This window comes from Schistocerca serialis, chromosome 11 (genome assembly GCF_023864345.2).
Source record: "Schistocerca serialis cubense isolate TAMUIC-IGC-003099 chromosome 11, iqSchSeri2.2, whole genome shotgun sequence".
Lineage (NCBI taxonomy): Eukaryota > Metazoa > Arthropoda > Insecta > Orthoptera > Acrididae > Schistocerca > Schistocerca serialis.
In genome coordinates, this window is record NC_064648.1 from 87,620,293 (window position 1) to 87,636,756 (window position 16,464).

Here is a 16,464-nt window from a genome sequence, read left to right on the forward strand (position 1 = left end):
TGGGGAAAGTTCAGCTGGCCTAGTTAGATGGTGGCCGTTATTTGAAAATTTTCTCAGAAGTTTTACTAGTGCTCTGTGTCTCTTGCAGTCAAATGATTTTATGTTGCTGTTTATAAAGCCTGCACTCTGTTAATACAGCTGACCATGTTTAAGTGAGCCAAAGGTTCTGCCAAGTGTTTCTTTGTTTCAGAGCTATTGGAATGTCTTTAGCGCCTAGAACTGTGAAATGTCATCCAAGGTCTAGGGCTGGCAGTGTTTAAGAACCTGGCCACTGCTGGAGTTGTTCACATATCGCCTTCCAAAGTTTAGTATTTATCTTCCTTTCCGTCAAGGCACGTTAAGCTGGTAGATATATATATTGAATGTAACCTGTTTGTATATGAACTTGTTTTCTTAAATATTAGGGACTGGCAACTGGCTAAATCTTATACTGTATAGCAGCTGCGGAGTTCCTTGTGCAGCTTTTTCTAGTAATTTTTTTACCACATTTGAGCACACAAACATTTATTTTTTAAAGACAAGTGTTTCTGTTGCAGTATTTGTTTTTATGTTGTGGTTCTGTCATGTAATGTAATGGCACCTTAGTTTGGCACTAGTGTTCCAGTGTTATTAAGTCACCCTTTACTTGTAATTGTTCTCATCACATCTATTTTGAGGGAAGTCCTTTATGGGAGTTTGAAGTTCCCAAGCGTTTCAGGAACCCTGTTCTCTTAATTTGGAATTGTTTGTTAGAGACTGAGTACGTTGGGTTTCTAAGTGTATTTGCAAAGTTTTATCTAGTGGCTCGTCCACAATTTGTAATTGTCAATTTTTTAAGGGGTAATGTCAATAAACTGTCTTAATTATAAATCATGACTACCAACCATCATTCCATCCCGTTCCTCTTGTGTGGTACTTAAGATATGGTGTGTACGTGCGGTACGATTACGGAATCACATATCAGTTTTCATTTCAGGTCTGATCGGACCTTACTTGCCGAATAGCCCTAGCATATTCAGTGAAAAGGCCACGAATATAAAATTAGACATTAAAGCCTAGAAGAAGCCTTACTAGTGGTAATACTTCTTTTGAACAATACATGACTGCAACAGGGAAAAGGCGAACTGCAAGTGATACAAGAAATACTCTCCGCCACACACTTTAGGGCGTCTTGCGGAAAACGGATATAGAAACAGACCCCATTTCGTTCAACTGATCTTCTGATACTTAGCCGTCTCTGTGAGAATTACAACGTCATTAGACATTCCAGTGCCCTCGTCATAGAAAGCAGCCGCGTCTGATTTCTGCCGCTTCTTTACGCTGGTCTGCAGTTCGTTGTCTTACAAACTCCTGAAGAAGAAGCGACGGTACTTGGATGCTTGTTGCAACTAGTACGGCCTCGGTCTGGCGGTAAGACAATGCACCCCTCTTCCCGAGTGCTTGGCTGGACAATATAGTTGGCCGTCTGCATCTGCGCGCGTCTTGAAGGGACCGGAAGCACAAAGGGGACGCAATTTGCTTCGGCGTGCGTGCTTTTGTCTTGCTGGGGACGAAAGAGAAGATGGTGGAGAGGGGCAGGTAAATGGAAAGCCAATATTGAAACTCACTCAGCGTTCGCCTGCCTGCCGCGGCGGAATTTAATTAATATTGCCTTAGGCATCTTTTTAATATCGCCGGTAGACCGTCGCGGAGTCGCAAAAGGCCTATTGTGTTCAGCGGAAACGTTATACTGCCTCCCTCCACTCTGCCACCCCCCCCCTCCCCCCCAAACACGCCCCCTCCCACGCCCCCGCTATTTGATCGAAACTTGAAGAAACAAGTGAGTGTCCTAGCGTCGAGCGATGCCAAGGGGCTTATGAAACACGATCTCCATCTCGTAGGGTCAATAGTGCATAAAGTATGTGGTAGACTTTGGTGAATTGATGGGATACTGGGAGAATGCAGGCTGCAAAAAGTCTACTTGCAAAAGAGTCGTGCGACATCCATTGACGCGCCAAAGAAACTGGTATAGGCATGCCTATTCAAATTCAGTGATATGTAAACAGACAGAATACGGCACCTGTGTAAGACAACAAGTGTCTGTCGCAGTTGTTAGATCCGATACTGCTGCTACAGTGGTAGGATGTCAAGATGTAATATAGTTTGAATGCGGTGTTATAGTCAGTGCACGAGCGATGGGACACAGCATCTACGAAGTAGCGATGAGGTGGGGATTTTTCTGTATGGTAATTTCACGAGTGCACTGCGAATGCCAGGAACCTGGTAAAACATCAGATTTCCGACACTGCTGCAGCCGGAAGAAAATCCCTGTAACAGCGGGACCAACCACGCCTGAAGAGAATTCTGCAGAAATTGCTGCTGATTTCAGTGCTGGACCATCAAAAAGAGTCATTGTGCGGAACATTCAACGAAACATCATAGATATGGGTCTTCGGAGCCGAAAGCCCACTCGTGTACCCTTGTTGACTGCACAACACGAAGATTTACACCGCGCCTGGGCCTGTCAACACTGACATGGGACTGTTGGTGACTAGAAACATGTAGTCTGGTCGGACGAGTCTCGTTCCAAATTGTATCGAGCAGATGGACGTGTACGGGTATGGAGACAACCTCATGAATCCATGGATCCTGCATGTCAGCAGGGTACTGTTCAGACGGGTGACACATACATAAGTAACCTATCTGATCACCAACATCCATTCAGGTCCATTGTGCATCCGACGGACATGGGCAATTCCAGCATGACAATGCGACACCCCAAACGTCCAGGGCTGCTACAGAGTGGCTCCAGGAACACTCTTCTGTGTTTAAACATTTCCGCCGATCACCAAACTCGCCAGACATGAACATTATTGAACATATCTGGGATGGGTTGCAATGTGCTGTTCAGAAGAGATTTCCATCCCATCGTACTCTCATGGATTTATGAACAGCCCTGTAGCGTTCATGGTGTCGATTTCCTCCAGCACTACTTCCGACATTAGTCGACTCCATGCCACGTCGTGTTGCGGCACTTCTGCGTGCTCCCGGGGGCCCCTACACGATATTTGGCTCTCCACTGTGTCTTTGTTACTCGAGTGTGTGCAAACTATTCCAAGCAGGACTGACCGAGGTTGTGTAACGTGTACAAGGCAGAGCAGCATGAGTGTTCAAAGGTTTCTCAGATCCAAGTAAAAGTTTCACAGAAATGCTGAAAAACGACAACTTTCAGTTGTTTCAACGTGGACACTGTTTGGGGAAATGCTACTCACGAATTTTCAAGAACCAATATAATTGAAGATCGTTGGTATACATCTAGGCATAGTCTCCAGAGTACATCTACATCTACATTTACTTCTCCATCCATACTCAGCAAACCACCTGACGGTGTGTGGTGGAGGGTATCTTGAGTACCTCTATCGGTTCTCCCTTCTATTCCAGTCTCGTATTGTTCGTGGAAAGAAAGATTGTCGGTATGCCTCTGTGTGGGCTCTAATCTCCCCGATTTTATCCTCGTGGTCTCTTTGCGATATATACGTAGCAGGGAGCAATATACTGCTTGACTTCTCGGTGAAGGTATGTTCTCAAAACTTCAACAAAAGCGAGTACCGAGCTACTGAGCGTCTCTCTTGCAGAGTCTTCCACTGGAGTTTATCTATCATCCCCGTAACACTTTCGCGATTACTAAATGATCCTGTAAAGAAGCGCGCTGCTCTCCGTTGGATCTTCTCTATCTCTTCTATCAACCCTATCTGGTACGGATCCCACACTGGTGAACAGTATTCGAGCAGTGGGCGAACAAGTGTACTGTAACCTTCTGCCTTTGATTTCGGACTGCAGTTCCTTAGGATTCTTCCAATGAATCTCAGTCTGGCATCTGCTTTACCGAAGATTAATTTTATATGGTCATTCCATTTTAGATCACTCCTAATGCCTACTCCCAGATAGTTTATGGAATTAACTGCTTCCAGTTGCTGACCTGCTATATTGTAGCTAAATGGTAAAGGATCTTTCTTTGTATGTATTCACAGCACATTACACTTGTCTACATTGAGATTCAATTGCCATTCCCTGCACCATGGGTCAGTTCGCTGCAGATCCTCCTCCATTTCAGTACAATTTTCCATTGTTACAACCTCTCGATATACTACAGCGTCATCCGCAAAAAGCCTCAGTGAACTTCCGATGTTATCCACAAGGTCATTTATATACAGGGTTATTACAAATGATTGAGCGATTTCACAGCTCTGCAATAACTTTATTATTTGAGATATTTTCACAATGCTTTGCACACACATACAAAAACACAAAAAGTTTTTTTAGGCATTCACAAATGTTCGACATGGCCCCTTTAGTGATTCGGCAGACATCAAGCCGATAATCAAGTTCCTCCCACACTCGGCGCAGCATGTCCCCATCAATGAGTTCGAAGGCATCGTTGATGCGAGCTCGCAGTTCTGGCACGTTTCTTGGTAGAGGAGGTTTAAACACTGAATCTTTCACATAACCCCACAGAAAGGAATCGCATGGGGTTAAGTCGGGAGAGCGTGGAGGCCATGACACGAATTGCTGATCATGATCTCCACCACGACCGATCCATAGGTTTTCCAATCTCCTGTTTAAGAAATGCCGAACATCATGATGGAAGTGCGGTGGAGCACCATCCTGTTGAAAGATGGAAGTCGGCGCTGTCGGTCTCCAGTTGTGGCATGAGCCAATTTTCTAGCACGTCCAGATACACGTGTCCTGTAACGGTTTTTTCGCAGAAGAAAAAGGGGCTGTAAACTTTAAACCGTGAGATTGCACAAAACATGTTAACTTTTAGTGAATTGCGAATTTGCTGCACGAATGCGTGAGGATTGTCTACCGCCCAGATTCGCACACTGTGTCTGTTCACTTCACCATTAAGAAAGAATGTTGCTTCATCACTGAAAACAAGTTTCGCACTGAACGCATCCTCTTCCATGAGCAGTTGCAACCGCGCCGAAAATTTAAAGCGTTTGACTTTGTCATCGGTGTCAGGGCTTGTAGCAATTGTAAACGGTAAGGCTTCTGCTTTAGCCTTTTCCGTAAGTTTTTCCAAACCGTCGGCTTTGGTACGTTTAGCTCCCTGCTTGCTTTATTCGTCGATTTCCGCGGGCTACGCGTGAAACTTGCCCGCACGCGTTCAACCGTTTCTTCGCTCACTGCAGGCCGACCCGTTGATTTCCCCTTACAGAGGCATCCAGAAAGTTCAAACTGCGCATACCATCGCCGAATGGAGTTAGCAGTTGGTGGATCTTTGTTGAACTTCGTCCTGAAGTGTCGTTGCACTGTTATGACTGACTGATGTGAGTGCATTTCATGCACGACATACGCTTTCTCGGCTCCTGTCGCCATTTTGTCTCACTGCGCTCTCGAGCGCTCTGGCGGCAGAAACCTTAAGTGCGGCTTCAGCCGAACAAAACTTTATGAGTTTTTCTACGTATCTGTAGTGTGTCGTGACCATATGTCAATGAATGGAGCTACAGTGAATTTATGAAATCGCTTCAATCATTTGTAATGGCCCTGTATATTGTGAATAGGAACGGTCCTACGACACGGCCTGAAATCACTCTTACTTCGGAAGACTTCTCTCCATTGAGAATGACATACTGCGTTCTGTTATCTAGGAACTCTTCAATCCAATCACACGATTGGTCTGATAGTCTATATGCTCTTACTTTGTTCATGAAACGAATGTGGGGAACTGTATCAAACGCCTTGCGGAAGTCAAGAAACACGGCATCTGCCTGGGAACCCGTGTCTATGGCCCTCTGAATCTCGTGGACGAATAGCGCGAGCTGGGTTTCACACGATCGTCTTTTTCGAAAGGCATGCTGATTCCTACAGAGTGGATTTCTAGTCTCCAGAAAAGTCATTATACTCGAACGTAATACGTGTTCCAGTAATGGAAAGAAGGCAATTAAAAGGTTTTCCAGCCACCGCTAAAGGCCTGATAATTCTGTAAACAACCATTAGAACACTCGCGACCCATCTCTCGTTCACGGTTGTTCAGTCATTTCCTCGCTATACTATGTCAATCGTAACAATTAATGTGATGTTAACGTTACACTATGTATTATTAGGCATTCGCTAGAATTTCGTAGGATTTCGACGGACGTGCAGCAAGACCCAAGCTGTCTTGAGTACAATCAAGTACGATAATAGGGATACGTTTTGCGCTGTGCATTACGCGTACATCGACTGAGAGACAGTACGAGACAACAGCTTTACCGGCTCATTAACTTGGACAGCACTGGCCAGCCAGCTGGTCTGACCTACCTGTAGCGACTTGAGCAATTGCAGACTTAAAAAAGAGACGAGCAGAGAAGCAATATACGAGGGGCATTTGAAAAGGCCGAGTAAAAATAAAAACTACTTACGTGTTTGGGGTACACCTCTTCCATTTTTCCACATAGTCTCCTTTTAGACTTATACACTTCGTCCAACGCTGTTCTAATTTGTTGATCCCTTCCGAATAATAGAAATCGTCCGAAGTCTGCAAAATAGCTGTTAGTTGCTACAATCACCTCTTCGTCTGAATAAAATCTTTGTCCTGCCAGCCATTTCTTCAAATTGGGGAACAAATAGTAGTCCGAAGGAGACAAGTCTGGAGAATAGGGGGGGGGGGGGGGAGGGGGGCTGTGAAACGAGTTGGAATCCTAGTTCCATTAATTTTGCGACCACAACTACTGAGATGTGTGTTGATGCATTGTCGTGATGGAAAAGGACTTCTTTGCGTTTTTCTTGCAGCTCGGTTTTCAAACGGTGCAATAACGATGATCAATATGCACCTGTAATAGTTTTACCCTTTTCGAGATAGTCGATAGTCCGGCCGAAGGACTGGTCTTCGCCTTTTTTGGTGCAGATTCTCCCTTGGTACCCATTGCTTAGATCATTGTTTGGTCTCAGGAATATATTAATGTATACATGATTCATCCACAGTGACGAAACGACGCTTAAAGTCCTGCGGATTCTTCCTGAACAGCTGCAAACCATCCTTGGAACACTTCACACGATTCCTGTTTTGGTCAAGCGTTAGCAATCGCCGAACATATCTTACGGATAGCTTTCTCATGTCCAAATGTTTATGCGAAATATTATGTACCCGTTAATTCGAGATGTCCACAGCAGTAGCAATCTCACTCACCTTAACTCTTCTGTCATCCATCACCATCTCATGGATTTTATCAATGATTTCTGAAGTTGTAACCTCCACAGGGCGTCCAGAAGGTTCAGCATTTGTGCCCATATGGCCACTCTGAAATTTTGACACCACGTATAAACTGTTCTAATCGAAGGTGCAGTCACCTTAATGCTTATCAAACTTCTCTTTAATCTCCTGAGGCGTTCTGCCTCTCATAAAGTAATGTTTAATCACCACACGAAATTCTTCTTCATCCATTTTTTTGACAATCACGCGACTTCCTTGATTCACACGATTGTCAAACACAAAGAAATAGACCAATATAGCTGAAGTTTGGTGTGCGTTCTTTCCAAAGATGCTGCTAACTAAACATGACCTCGATACGCGCCGGTGGTGCCATCTGTCGGACTTTTCACGGACTTTTCAAACGCCCCTCTTAGTTTCGAATGTCATTTAATTTTTAAACGGAAATCGGCAAAAATCGAGCATTACCGTTCGTTTCTCAGGGGACGAGACGGAAAGTAATAGCATGATCTTGTTCTTAGCTCTGTATTACACTATCATATTTCTTTGACAAAGAAACATGATCAATATTCGTCAAATTTCTTTGACAAAGATCTTTGACGTGACACTTATGATGATGAGGTCCGATACTCCGGGGAGCGTAAGGGACGATGCGGGAGACCCGCACCGCCTACTAGGCAAGGTCCTAGCGGAGGTGGTTTGCCATTGCGTCGCACTAAACAAGGGTATTACACTATCGTCATATTTTTCGTCAAATTTCAAGTTGGCGGACAACAACTTGTTTTTATGCATTGTGTGTGTATTTGGAAGAAAAGCGGAGGAAAAAGAGGTAACATACTTGGATGGTTGAAATGGCTCTAAGCACTATGGGACTTAACATCTGACGTCATCAGTCCCCTAGAACTTAGAACTATTTAAACCTAACTAACCTAAGGATATCACATACAGCCATGTCGGTGGCAGGATTCGAACCTGCGACTGCAGCAGCAGCAGCTTGGTTCCGGACTGAAGCGCCTAGAACCACTCGGTCACAGCTACCGGAATACATGGATGAAACCATAGGTATTACGTCAAGATTATAAAAAAATTCATTAAGATTTGTTACGAGAGCTGCTAGTGGAGGACGTGAACTCTACTACAATATAAATTACTTACGAATGGAAGAGAGTGTATTTCAGTATTTTCTCAGCAAAGTGGCTTCTCATATTACGAAACAGAACTCTCTCTTGAGAAACGCTACATCTGCAGAAGCCAGGAAACTGTGACACTGGGATTTCTTGATACAGGAGAGAACTACTCTAGTTACAACACGACACTCTAATACCGCATTGCACATTAACCAAAATAAGCGATTTACAAAACACTGAAGGGGGAATATGTCAAGCTAAATAAATGTTTAGTACATATATGGCGGTTGCAGGTTCGAATCCTGCTTCGAGCATGGATGTGTGTGATGTCCTTAAGTTAGTTAGGTTTAGGTATTTGTAAGTTCTAGGGGACTGATGACCTTAGAAGTTAAGTCCCATAGTGCTCAGAGCCATTTGAACCATTTTTTACACTATATGGGCAATGAGAACAATTTTTATTTTTGAATGATTTAATTAATGGTTCAAATGGCTCTTAGCACTATGGGACTTAACATCTGATGGCATCAGCCCCCTAGACTTAGAACTACTTAAACCTATCTAACCTAAGGACATCACACACATCCATGCCTGAGGCAGGATTCGAACCTGCGACCGTAGCAACAGCGCGATTCCGGATTTAAGCGCCTACAACCGCTCGACCACAACGAACGGCTGATGTAATTAATGGAATTAGTGATCCAACAACTACAAAATTAATAAAAAGTACGAAATAGATGAATCGCTTTTTAACTTGTGGTATCCAGAGTTCTAAAAAAGACAGAGTAGAATGGAAAGCTAAGAATTTTTTTTTATTTTAGAGTGTGACCACATCCTCTATGGTATAAAAAATGAACATAGTCCAAGTAAAGGCAATTTGATATTTCATTTTTGTCCTAAAATTTCATTTGTTACATTTTCTTAATTTAAACACTCTTGGACAACCAAGATTTTATAGCTGCAACTAAAATTGCAGTTTTGTGAGCAGTAAGTAACTAGAAACAAGAATACATACATTTTTCATAATAAATGACTGGTTACCAGTATGTGTTAATTAGCCTGTATTGGTTGAATTTTGTATTTAAAAGATGTATGTATTCCAGATTAAACGAAAGAAAAAGATCAAAGACAGATTTCAACTGCCGGTCTACGGATTATCTCAGATTACGACTCTCCAATGCTATCGATTCAACTATGTTTCCTGCTGCCAAGAACGCCTTAAATTAACGTCTTGCAAACCTGCAGAGCCAATTTTATTCTGTAAACTTGTGAAAAACCCTGCTAACAATCTGCTTCTCGCCATTTTTAACCATGTACCACACGCATGTTTCACTATGGTGCAGGAAGCAGTGTCAGCAATTTCATACTGCGTATTAACAGCGCGACAATCAGAACACAACAGTACAGAGACTGTAACTTCAAAATGGCTCTAAGCACTATGGGACCTAATAATTGGCAACCAATGCTGTACAATCACAATAAAGTCATGAGATGCTCAATTGACTCTTTAATTACAACATGTTACGCGTTTCGGGATTACACCCATCTTCAGACATCACAAACTTCAAGTTCTCAAAATAAAAATGTTCGCAGGTCTCAGACGGGATTTTATGTCCTGTATATCACTATAGGACTTAACATCTGAGGTCATCAGTCCTGTAGAACTTAGAAATACTTAAACCTAACTAACCTAAGGACACTGTGATGTCACCGCCAGACACCACACTTGCTAGGTGGTAGCTTTAAATCGGCCGCGGTCCATTAGTTTACGTCGGACCCGCGTGTCGCCACTGTCAGTGATTGCAGACCGAGCGCCGCCACACGGCAGGTCTAGAGAGACTTACTAGCACTCGGCCCAGTTGTACAGCCGACGTTGCTAGCCATGGTTCACTGACAATTACGCTCTCATTTGCCGAGACGATAGTTAGCATAGCCTTCAGCTACGTCATTTGCTACGACCTTTCAAGGCGCCATTTATCCATTGCTATGTACCTAATGAAGCATGTACAGTAACGAGAGATGTTCTACAATTATGAATTAAAGTTAAGTATTCCAGAAGCTATGTACTATTTTTGGCTACTATAATTCCTTGTCAATTTCCAGACCTCACGCCAGCCTGCGTGAGCTTAAACGCGTGCCTTTCGGCTACCCGTCCTAGTGGATTGGCTGTCGGGTCAGTCCACTACAGACACCACACACATCCATGCCCGAGGCAGGATTCGAACCTGCGACCGTAGCAACAGCGCGATTCCGGACTGAAGCGCCTAGAACCGCTCGGCCACAGAGGCCGGCGACTGTAACTATACATGATGTTAGCAGTGAAAACTACGTAGCGGAAGTGTAATTACGAGAAACGTTGGAGGCTGTTTAGACTTTGGAATATCTTAAAGTTTTATTCAACGTAATTTAGTAATAGCATAGGACCTCCTTCCTAAAGCGTAACATCAGCATACGTGAGCTACGGCTTCTGATCAATCATCCGACATGTGTTTTACAATAGGTATGTAAAGTGTAGTATGTGTTTCACTACCCCAGTGTCGTACGCTAATTACCTCCCAAGCTTTCCCTCTTTCTTACACTTATTATAATAATAATAATTATTATTTACAACAAGAACAACAAGCTTCCAAAAACATATATTCCCTTAGGTACTGAATAAGGGAACATTATAAATTTGTCCGCATCTGGTGGTCTGGCGGTAGCGTTCTCACTTCCCGCGCACGGGGACCCGGGTTCGATTTCCGGCGGGGTCAGGGATTTTTCCTGTCTCGTGATGACTGGGTGTTGTGGTGTCGTCATCATCATCATTCATCCCCATTACGGTCGGAGGAAGGCAATGCCTAGTACAGCGGTGCGGGTCTCCCGCATCGTCCCCTACACTCCTGCAAAATTATACAAGAGCTACTTTTATTTTCAACCTCCGGTCGGTCGTAAAATTAAATCCGGTGAAGCTTTGCGCAGGTGTGTTGCGTGGTGTCTCTGGTATTTTTGAGTTCTGAGCGCACAGAGAACACGCAAAGCTGACTACCGCCAACTGTGGACAGTATTGGTCACTCTGTGGGGATCGTGTGCTTCAATGCATGAACAAATACCTCTCACAGCTTCTCGCCAAAGTGAAACAGTGATTCCTGCAATGGTACTCGAGTGAATATGTCTAAGCCAAAATTGGAAAGAATATTTGATGATGGACGTCGTAAGCTCTTGAGTCGACGAACAAGGGCTTCTGAATTGCGGATGTGGTGCTCACATTTTCCTACCAAAGTGTCCAATTGTGCTGTCCGATTTTATGTTGGCGTCCCAACATTACTAACAGTTGATCGCAGTGTCACACTATCCTTATGAATCTTAGGCGACTGGGTTAATAAAATTAATAAATGCAACCTGCTTGACACACAAAAACGCCAAGAACTTGCGCACCTGATTTCATGCAGTCCACATGTGTTTCCTTCTTCGTGACAATTCCCGGGAAATTGAAGACACTCTTGCAACGTTTTCGACGAGTAGTGTTTTACGAGGGTCACTCCAAAAGAAATGCACACAATTTTTTTAAAACCTATCTTTCATTCTACATGTTTGAAAGTTTTACAGTGTGTAGATACATCCTTTAGGAGCAATATTTTCATTTCTCCACATAAATTCCACCCCTCTCAACTGCCTTACGCCATCTTGGAACCAGCGCCTGTATACCCGCACGGTAAAATTCTGGACCAACCTGTTAACGCCACTGTTTGGCAGCGTGCGCAAGGGAGTTATCAGCTTCCTTGTTCCACGAAGACAGTCCTTCAGTTTACCAAAGAGATGATAGTCACACGGAGCCAGGTCAGGACTGTAAGGCGGGTGTTTCAGTGTTGCCCATCCGAGTTTTGTGATCGCTTCCACGGTTTTTTTTGACATGTGGCCGTGCATTGTCGTGCAACAGCAAAACATCCTGCTTTTGCCGTGGTGGAACACGACTCAGTCGAGCTTGAAGTTTCTTCAGTGTCGTCACATCTGCATCATAATTTATGGCGGTTCCACTTGGCATGATGTCGAATGGCTCTGAGCACTATGGGACTCAACTGCTGAGGTCATTAGTCCCCTAGAACTTAGAACTAGTTAAACCTAACTAACCTAAGTACATCACAAACATCCATGCCCGAGGCAGGATTCGAACCTGCGACCGTAGCGGTCTTGCGGTTCCAGACTGCAGCGCCTTTAACCGCACGGCCACTTCGGCCGGCGGCATGATGTCCACAAGCAGGAGTCCTTTGGAATCGAAAAACGCCTTAGCCACAACTTTTCCAGCAGAAGGTGTTGTTTTGAATTTTGTTTTCTTGGGTGAGTTAGCATGATGCCTCTCCTTTGATTGCCTCTTCCTCTCTGGTGATGGAGCTGTCACAATTCTTCCAAGAAATTCATCTCCACCATTCTTGTACTGTTCCAAAAGTTCGCTGCATACCGTTTGTCTTGTTTCTTTGTGAGGCAGTGTCAACATCCTGGGACCCCACCATGCACAATCCTTTTTTAACGCCAACACTTTCAGTATTCTGCAAACACTTCCTTCCCCGGTCCCAACGTACCGTGACAGTTCGTTCACTGTGATCCGTCTGTCAGCAGTCACCAGTTCGTCAACACTCTGCACATTGTCTGGAGTGTGTGCAGTACGAGGCCTTTCATCACGTAACCTGCTCGCCCACCGACTAACTGTACTGCGATCGACAGCAGCATCTCCATACACCTTTTTCAACCTCTTGCGGATATTTCCCTCTGTCTCGTTTTCACAGCACAGGAATTTTATGACAGCACGTTGCTTCTAACGAACGTCAAGTGTAGCAACCATCTTGAAGACATGCTGTGACGGCGTCACTCACGGGAACAGGTTGAACTAAGTTTGAAAACAAGTGGGAAGGATGTATCTACACACTCTAAAACATTCACACATTCAGAATGAAAACTGTATTTTTACAAAAGTAGTGTGCATTTCTTTTGGAGTGACCCGCGTATCACCTACTATACAGTTCATACTTGGTTCCCTCTGATTTTTATCCCTTCGTTCACATGAACCGCTGCCTATGGGGACAGAATTCTGGCACAGACAGCGGGCACCAGAGGGTACTGGAAAGTTGGTTTCCAGGATGCGACAAAGAGAAGCAACATCCCCACATCCAGCCCCGACAGAACGTGTGGTACCAGCTTGGATGTCAGCTCCCTCAAGAGACAGAATCCAGGTTTTCTAGGACAAGTTGCAACAGTCATGGGCTAGCTTACCCCAGGAGACGATACATCACCTTAATAACACCCTCCCAAAGGGAATTACTGCGTGCATCCAAGTCAGAGAGCCACCGGCCTTGCCGCAGTGGTAACACCAGTTCTCGTCAGATCACCGAAGTTAAGCGCTGTCGGGCTGGGCTAGCAATTTGTTGGGTGACCATCTGGTTTGCTGAGCGGTGTTGGCAAGAGGGGTGCACTCGGCCCTTGTGAGGCAAACTGAGGAGCTACTTGACTGAGAAGTAGCGACTCCGGTCTCATAAACTGACATACGGCTGGAAGAGCGGTGTGCTAACCATGTGCCCCTCCAAGTCCACATCCAGTGATCCCTGTAGGCTGAGGATGACATGGCGGCCGGTCGGTAACGTTGGGCCTTCATGGCCTGTTCGGGCAGAGTTTAGTTTTAGTTTTTTTTATCGAAGTCAGAGGGGGTGCAGTGATGAGCTGGCTTATACTGCCAAGTTCTTTCACTCGATTTTGGATTCGGTGATATAATATCACGTACTCTATCAAACCATGAAGTTCCATTTCGATTCACCCTCCCATTCTGGGTGGTCTACTTTTTCTGTTACACTGTGTTATTTCATCTTTAATAGGCTGTGTCACATGCATATGCCAGTATGAAAACATGTGTCCTCGTTTTTCTTCCAAGCGGTGGTGGGGGATGATGAATTTCTTGATTATCTGCTCTGTAAAAAGATAGAAAAGCGAGTGTGACGTAGAGACAGTTTTGTACCTTACTTCTAAAATTGGAGTTTTCAGTGCATATTACTTATGCTAGCATGCGTTAATGTATACGACTGCATGTGAATAAATGTGAAAGTTGCAGTGCTCTTTCGTCACACATCGTAAATGAGGCTTTATGTTACCAGCAGCGGTGACAATAGCAGCGTGAAAGGAAGCAGAGTACGTGCTTAGGAATTTGCATGAAACAGCCGTGAGGTCTTTATTCTCGGTTTCGCCGCTACTCCGCAAATGCATGCTTTGTTACCCGGGCACTTCTCTCCACGGCAGCTTCCCTAATGGTTTGCAGTTTGCTCTCTGTGTATTCTCTCCTTCACACAATGAAAACACACGTTCGTTGCATTCTACGTGTATAATAAAATAAGAGGTATATTTCCTTCTTGCACGACATTACAGTAGCAAGCACCAACAATGGGTCTATGGGTAAATGGGATGAATCAAACTTTTATTTATCACCTGAACAAAATAAAGTTATATAATTAGCTTTTTTCGTTTGTATTTTTGGAAGACCAAGGCATCACAGGAGGACTCTGACGTCGCACTTGGTAATGAGAGCCAGACTTAGAGCAGAAAAGACACTTTCATAGAATTTGTCGACCTAGAAAAGTCTCTGACAAACTAAAATGGCACAGGATGGTCGACATTCTCAAGAAAATATCTGTAAGCTAAAGGGAAAGTAGAGAAATCTCCAATATATATAAGAACCAACAAAAGAAATGGTAGAACGAAGTGCTACTGCTCAATCTATGCTTCGATAAAGCAATGACAAAATAAAAGGCAGATTCTGAAGTGGAATTAAAATACAGTATCAAAGTACAGAATGACAATTATTAAACTATATGAAATAAAATCATGATACATTCTGAATGGTTTGGGTTAGAGCGTTCAATCTGCATGGCTGACCGGGGGGGAATGATGAGAATTAGTATGCTCATGTATGGTTTGGCTTAGCGATGAAGCCCACTTTCATTTGAATGGGTTCGTCAGCAAGTAAAATTGGCGCATTTGGGGGACTGGTAATCAGCACTTCGTGACCGAAAAGTTTCTTCACCCTCAATGGGTGGCTGTGTGGTGTGCAATTTCCAGTCACCAAGTAATTGGCGCAGTATTTCTTGACGCCACGGTGATTACCGAACGGTACGTCAAGGTTTTGGAAGACAATTTCATTCCTATTATCCAAAATAACCCTGATTTCAACAGGATAACTGCTTGTGTAATGGCCAAAGATGGACTAACATGTTATTGACTTGCTGAATGTCTGAAACGTTTTTGACATGTGTTATTGTTTCAAAAACCAAAGTTAAATTAGAAATTTAAAAACATAAAACTGGAGAAAGAAGTTCAGGATGCAGCCATGATAGCACAGTATAGCATTTTGTTCATAAATGATCCATATAGTACAATTGGAGCAATGTTTTAATGACTTACATGATGTACAATAATAAGTATAATTAGAGAACTAAATAGACGGAATTATGCAGAAGTATATAACATCTCACTAACATTGTAGCATAAGAATTTGTCGGTGTAATATGCAGATAGTAAATGTAGATCACAATATTTCTGTGAAAACAGGGATGAACAAAATTAATAATTGAAAGTAATAAAATTATGGAAAATGTATAGGATAGGCTCCAAATACCATAGACTTACATTTTTTGTTGTAATATGCAACTGGTAAATATGGAATTAGCAAAAAAATTAATGAATGATATCACAATAAAAAGCAAAATTAGGAAAATAAATTGATAAAATTAAGCAGAAGGATGTGATTCATCACTAACTTTGTAACATAACTGTTTCTCTCTGTGTTATGCCACTACCAAATTTAATGCACTAGATTCCAGTGAATGAGATGGTGCTATATGAGTAAATAAAGTTTGAAAATTAAATGCATAGAAATAAAGAAAAAAACAGATTCTAAAATTGCAGACTAAAAATATTTATGTCTGTTATGTAAACAATGAATTCAGTGCATAATGTTCAGTTGAATTACATGGAGGAAAATTGGAAAAGTAAAAGATATGTAGTTAGGGAAAAAAGGACAGGATGCAACAATATGGTGTTGCATTATGCTAGTAGTTAATTTATTGCTTAATGTTCCACTGAATAAGGTGATGCAGCACTAATTGTTAAAATTGGACAAAGAATTGACCAATCTCAGGAGTAAATAATAATACGTGACATCATATCATTAAT

At 43.2% G+C, this 16,464-nt stretch overlaps 1 protein-coding gene across 1 annotated transcript in view; it reads right to left on the minus strand.

Annotated features, from left to right (window-relative positions):
* LOC126426481 (adenylate cyclase type 5-like) overlaps nt 1-16,464 on the minus strand; it is an 858,869-nt gene that overhangs the window by 598,709 nt on the left and 243,696 nt on the right. The window lies entirely within an intron of this gene.